The 6,975-nt window shown below is 38.0% G+C and overlaps 1 pseudogene; it reads right to left on the bottom strand.

Moving 5' to 3' along the window:
* Positions 1 to 5,667: 5,667 nt before the first annotated feature.
* LOC111914388 (probable histone H2A.3) lies at positions 5,668 to 6,143 on the bottom strand (annotated as a pseudogene).
* Positions 6,144 to 6,975: the final 832 nt, after the last annotated feature.

Genomic DNA, 6,975 nt, shown 5'->3' with positions numbered 1-6,975 from the left:
GAGCACTACATTTCACGGCAGGGGCCGTTGTGGTGGTAGTTGCATTTGTTGCACTTAGGCAAATTTCCAGCATACTGCCCCACCGGAGCAGTAGCAGCAGCAGGGGTTATTGTGGCATGCACTGCGACAATTTGTTGCTTTTTCGCAGCTCGCTGTTTCTTCTTCTCCTCCCAGAACTTCCGCTTAGTGTCAGCGGGTTTGGAGGGTTCTGAGATGGCTAGGGTTGTTGTTGTTGTAGGGGTTTTGACTCCATAGTCGATGAGTTGCTGTGCCAATCGCTTGCCACTGTCGAAGGTAGCAGGGTTTGATGATAGGACATTCCCCTGATACGGAGGCACTAGCCCCCATATGTACCTTTCGATCTTTTTCCTTTCAGTAGGAACCATATTGGGGCAGAGGGCCACCAGTTCGTTGAATCTGGCGGTATATGCGACTACGTTGGTGCCCTTCATGGTTAGGCTCCAAAGCTCCTGCTTTAATTTCTGAATTTCGCCCCTCGGGCAGTATTCCTCAATCATGAGGTCCTTCATGGTTTCCCAACCCATGTCATTCGCCACTACTAGAGTTAGCGCTTTAACGTGGCCGTTCCACCTCGTCAGGGCTTTTCCTTCAAAGATGCATGCGACATATTTGACTTTGCTCGCAGCAGGGCATGAACAAATTTTGAAGACTGATTCAGTCTTCTCGAACCATTGCGAGAGGGAAATGACTCCGCCGGTTCCCTGAAAGGACCTCGGTATTGTTGGTAAGTTTTTAGACTTGTTAACATATCACAACCATTCTAGGGCATATGCTAATCACTCCTCAAACCAACATAGTTGATCAGGCTATGCCATTTCCAGGACTGACCATACATCCCCGAGCTCACTTGTGATATTTAACAACCGTAATACTTTTTTTGTTGTCATTGTGACACTGATTTTAGTATGAATGCAGACTAGTATACTTAATTAAATATTTTAATATTTAAAGTATAGACTCTTGGTCAGAGTGTTTTAATCCTAAATGGGTTTATAGTTAGTATATCTTTTATGGGTTGATATACTCAATTCACTATAAACAATGCTCTGATACCAATCTGTCACACCCCAAAACCAAGAACGGCGGAAACGTTCTCGGGCGGAGGACATCATGTAAAGTATCACAGCACAGTATAACAGTAAATAAGCAAACAACATCATCCATTGCATTAATATATAATTTTAATACAAGTGTGTTCCGTACAGTTATAGACACCAAAAAGTAAATCAAAAATAATAAGATGAGTCTTGGATGCGCTCCATCTTCTCAAAAGCTGGCCTCGGTACCTGTCTACTGACGACCTGAGAATACAAGTTATTTTGAAAGAGTTTATCAACATTAAGCTGGTGAGTTCATAAGTATTTTAGTGTCGGTGTTTGTATCAAAACGTTTGAACATGGTTTTAAAGTATGAGTTTGTAAACATTGGTGATAACAGTATGTGGATGTTTGTAAGTGTTTGTAAAAGTTTGAATCTTTCAGAAAAATGCATATTTTCTATTAAATGTAGCCTTCTACGAAGGCGTAACTGTTTTGTATGTTCGTTTATTGTAAAGCTGTGTAATTTCCCAAGTGTAACTATCATTAAGAAAATATAGTTTGTACATTAATGTTTAAGTGAAATAATCACTAAATATATGTAAAGGGTAAACTATTGTAGTACTGTAGTGTTGTATTACAAGAACTACTGGTGTACTAACTACCTTAAACCGAATTTATATTAAGGTATCATGTGATTAATTGTACCATACTATCGACTGGGTAACAACGACTAATGTAGGTCGTACAAAGATATGACGTTTGGCACCCGCAGACTTGCAGGTCCGGCTGTAGCTAGCAGCAAGGTGTAGGATAGTCAATCCAGTATAGATCTATACGCAAAATCACGGTCTCCCAACAAGAGACTCTTGCTACAACTTGGGCCATGACATTGAAGGCATGTTCCGATACAGTGGATCACAATTTGTTAACGTATTCATGTATATGCAATGTATTGTTACTCGTTCTAGTATCGTTGTATATGTTCTCTTTCTATTATAGTTGTATATGTTCTTCTCCTAGTATAGTTGTATATGTTCTCCTTCTAGTATAGTTGTATATGTTCTCTTTCTAGTATAGTTGTATATGTTCTTCTTCTAGTATAGTTGCATATGTTCTCATAGTAATAAGTAGTGACTCATGAATAACTGACTCATTGATCTAGCAATAGTATAAGTATGATCCTGTGTTACCCCGATGGTAACTTACTAATGATGTAACTAGTACGTATGAATATAGAAGGAATTTTATGACTATATATGTACACATGATATATAATTATTATTGAAACGACCTTCGGACGGCTACCCGATATCCCACCAGACCACATCCAAATCGAGGAAAAGGAAATAGGGCGGAAGGCCTTCCTAAGCCTTTTAAACATTGCGTATATAACTATACATATATGGGCATGCAATTTATAATATGTATAACAAAGTTTAAGTAAAAGTATTTGATAAGTAAAAGAGTTTGTAAAGCAGTTTGAAGTAAAACAGTTTAATAAACAGTTTGAACAGTAATACAATCATTGGTTGTGTAGCTATTAATCACATGTGATTGATGTAATAACTATAAGTATTAAACTTGTATTCCCCCCCCCCCCATTAAAGCATTTAAAACATTTAAAAGTATTTCAAAGTTTAGTTAAAAGAGGCACGAACTCACTTGTGGTGAGTGGATTGGATTGAAGTGTCGGGTACAGTGCTAGGCGACAAATGAAGACTTGTACACTTGCACGAGCCTAATTATCATATAGTGAACATATATATAACTAAATAGCCAATTTATAACTAATAAATTAAGTTGGGACACCCTAGAACATGAAAACACTTTGTTTCAAGTGTTAAAGATCACAAGGATTGCATTCGAGTGTTGGTAGGGCAAAGCTAGTGTGTTTAGAGTTCAAGGGTAAACTCCCTTGGAGTTTATGGTTTTGGTGGTCATAACCTAGGGAGTTTACGCCAGTAAATCTAGAGTTTACGGTCGTAAACTCTAGTCCTAATGACCATGTGTTGTTTTGTGGTTTAACAAGCCTATTGAAGCATTTCTACTAAGTGATTTGGCCTTTGGAAGGGACTAGGGCATCAAAAACACTCCTTGGAGGAGTTTACGGCCTCATGGACTTTTCCCTTTGGGTTTACTATCGTAAACCCTCATGGAGAAGGGTATTGCTATGTTTTAAAGTTCTTAACACAATTAAGTAAGTGTATAAGCTAGTTTCTAAGCCTAAGGAAGGAAAATGACCAACTTAAACTCACATTAGGGTGTTTATGGTTTTGGGAGATCCCCAAATGGTAAACACCTATAATTGATGGTCTTTGATGTTTTTCAACGCTTAAACACAATAAGGAAGGGTTTAAACATGTCAAGGATGGTTTACACATCAACTAGGACTTAGATTAGGGGCTTAGGCACACTTTGGTGCCATTTATGGTGTTTACGGCCCAAGAACATTCTTGGATAGTGAACACCTCTAATCTTGTGTTCTTGACATAATTTCTTGATGTTTAAATGTAATACTAGCTTAAAATCACTCAAGAATGGAAGTACTTACTATTAGAAGGCTTGATTTGAGTTAAAAGGCCAAGAACATTTAGTGTGTGTTTGTCGTGTTCTTGGTGTTTTGGAAATCTAGACAAAATACACATATGAGTGGATGATTAGATGTATAAACACTATATTAAGTGTTTTACTAACTTGGAATGGTTAGAACACTTACAATATTGATGATTTGGAATCAAAACTAGGATGATACTTAAAAGAGTTTTTGGAGTTTACTCTTTTGTGAAAATGGGGAGTAAACACAAATGGCTAGACTTTTGAGGAGTAAACTCATACATAGGTATGAGTTCACGGTTTTTGGGTGATTTTTCACCCAAAACCTAAAAGTTTGGTCGGGAATTTCTAAGACGCGAGGTGTTTGCGGTTTTGTAAAATTCAAAACCCGAGACGGCACTTTCTTTCACCCGTTCGTTTAAAAATAATATTAAAATAATCAAACGAACTTTATATTTCTTAAAAATAAGAAATAATGACATTGACTTATGGTACAAAGTGGTTGAATTTTAAGGTTTGACCGAATGGAAATTTCGGGTTGTCACATATTCTCTCCCATGACATATCCTGTTTATCAGAAACAGAAGATGTAGAAATACTAGAACCGTTAGAAGATTTGAGAGTGTGAGCCTTCAGAACCCATTTGTAGTTGGGTTTAACCCATTTTTTTCGATCTGATGGGTGTCTCAGCACTTGATTTTGTACTTGATGTTGACCGTTGAGATGACTTTGATTTTGGCTTCACGGGAGCATCTCTTAGATTGGACTTTTTGGCCGGCATACCCTTCTTGACCTTGGGATTTGATTTCTTGGTATTGGGAGTTGAATTCTTGGCCTTGTGGGTATTCCAGTTGCCATAGCGTGATTGTGACCTCGAATGATTTCTTTTGTAGAATCTCCCACCCTGCGCGTTCTGTCAGCCTTGTGCGTAGTAAGGAACGTATGCACGATTTGGACAGTTTCAGGCAATGTGTCCAGGTGTTCCACTGTGAAAGCATGTCTTTTTCTTCACTGGGAAGTTGTTTCTTCTTGCCCCTGGTGGCGTATCCTTGCCTTGTCTCTTATTTCTCCCACAAGCACAATTACAACATGCACTCTGTTTCACTGGAATCGGTGGCATGTATTTCTCAACAGCAGGTTGATCAGAAGCAGCTGAGTTCGAAGCAACAGATTCAGAGCTCAAGGAGATGTTGGTTTGTTCAATGGTTTTCTCCTTGTTCTCATCCTCTGCTACTTTACCTCCTGACATAAATCCAGCTGGTTTCCCATATTAAAGATGTGCCTCCCTGTCAATTTCTTCCTGTGTCATAGGGATGGATGTGTAGTTATGATTGAAAGGTAGAGGAACACCATCATACCCTAGACCTTTTTGTTGGTTATTTTTAAATTGTAGACAACGGGATATCATGTTTGCAACTACTTCGCTAGACACATCAAATTTTTTAAAATCAAAATCTGCAGTTTCAAATTTGCTTTTTAATGTGTTGAGCTTAGCAGTTAATTTAGCAGGTTGTCTCTTAACATAGTCATAATTTTCACATTTGTCGTTATAGTCTTTCTGAAGCATCCTAAAGTCTTTGGTTTTTGCTTCTAATTCAGCCTTTAGGGGTTTCTGTCATTTCCTAAGTTGATATCCTTCATATTTTAGGTCATCGATTTCCATTTTTAGCAAATCATTATGTTCACAATGAAGTTTAATCGTAGCTTCACATGATTGAGAGCATGAAACTTCATTGACCTGGATGTTTGCGGAAGTCATTCTTTTTCCACACTTCAAAGCATCAAGTTCTTCAGTTACAGCAGCAAGACTAAGACGATTGAGATCTTTTGTCTTCTTGATGACAGCCATGTTCATATCACATGATTTCGAAAGTGAATTCAACAGCTTTTTGTTTGTCTCAGATTTAGTAAGAAGATCCCAACTATATATATATATATATATATATATATATATATATATATATATATATATATATATATTCCAGATAATCAATCGACATTCCATTAGGTACAACAACACTCATGCTTTTGAATTACAATTGCATAAATCAAATTATATTCCCCAAATCTATCATTCATAATCGAATGCTACCACAACAGAGAAACAAATCCAAAATCCTAATCGGAAACCTATTCATCATCTTTAGAAGATGCAAAAGACGCCTTCTTTTGAAGCAAGTGAGCATGAATATTGGGCATCACTCCACCATTAGCAATCATAACAGCTCCAAGAAATATACTAAACTCTTCATCATTTCTCACAACTAACTGTATATGCCAAGGCACAACTCGAGTCTTCTTGTTGTCTCTGGCAGCATTTTCGGCCAATTCAAGTACCTCAGTTGCAAGGTACTCCATGACGGCGACAAGATAAACAGGAGCACCGCCACCAATCCAGTCGGCGTACTTTTCGGTTCAGAGAAAACGAGTGATACGGCCAACCAGAAACTGGGGTCCGGCCTTGCTGCAATGAGATGTCGACTTCTTGGCTACGGCGGTGGACTTAATGGACTTTCCTCTTCTGGCCATTACTTGAACTTAAAAAACTAAATTGCAATCTGCTTGTGTATCAATTAGATCCGTTTGATGGTGTAGAATCCCAATCAAACGGATGATGTCAGATCAAAATAGAAGAGAAGGAGAAGAAGAATAACTTGAATCTATGATGTATTGATGATGAGAATGGAGATCCTTACATTAGATTCACACGCACTCTCTTCTTCTCGCTTGTTTCTTTCTCTAGAACACACCTTAGAATACACACACTTAAGCTCCTCCTTCCGTACACTCATATGCACTCCTCACCCTATATATATGAGACATGGGCCGTGAACAGGTTTATGGCCATATACCTGTTCTCGGCCGTAAACACAACCGTAAACACTTTTATAACCGTAAACACTAAGCTGTTTACGGTCCTAGACATAAAAATAAATTTTTCTAGAAAAGTAAAGTATAAACCATAATTTTGACCCAACAATCTCCCCCTTGGTTTATAGCTTTCTTTTCTTAATTGACCCAACAAGCTCCCCCTAAAAAGTAGCTGGCTTTTCTTGTCAATCTTCATCGAGAGCTTAATCTTCAAATTCTTCACAACTTCAAGATGAACTTGATGAATCTTCAATGAATGAATTCATCTTGAGCAGTTGGGATTTTCTTGCAAATTTGACATTGAACGCACATTGGGTGAGGAGGCTTCTTGAAAAAATTCTGAAAGATAGTGCTTTCAGTTTGAGAATCTTCAGAGAGAATATTAGAGAGAACAAATCTTCTGGATCACTTCAGCAGGTTCATAAATAGCAGCAAACTGATTGAGGAGGCTTCAATGCATTCCATCACATAATCTTCAATTGCTTGACGT

The sequence above is a fragment of the Lactuca sativa genome, chromosome 5 (assembly GCF_002870075.4).
Source record: "Lactuca sativa cultivar Salinas chromosome 5, Lsat_Salinas_v11, whole genome shotgun sequence".
Lineage (NCBI taxonomy): Eukaryota > Viridiplantae > Streptophyta > Magnoliopsida > Asterales > Asteraceae > Lactuca > Lactuca sativa.
This window is presented reverse-complemented; position numbering and strand designations above follow the sequence as displayed.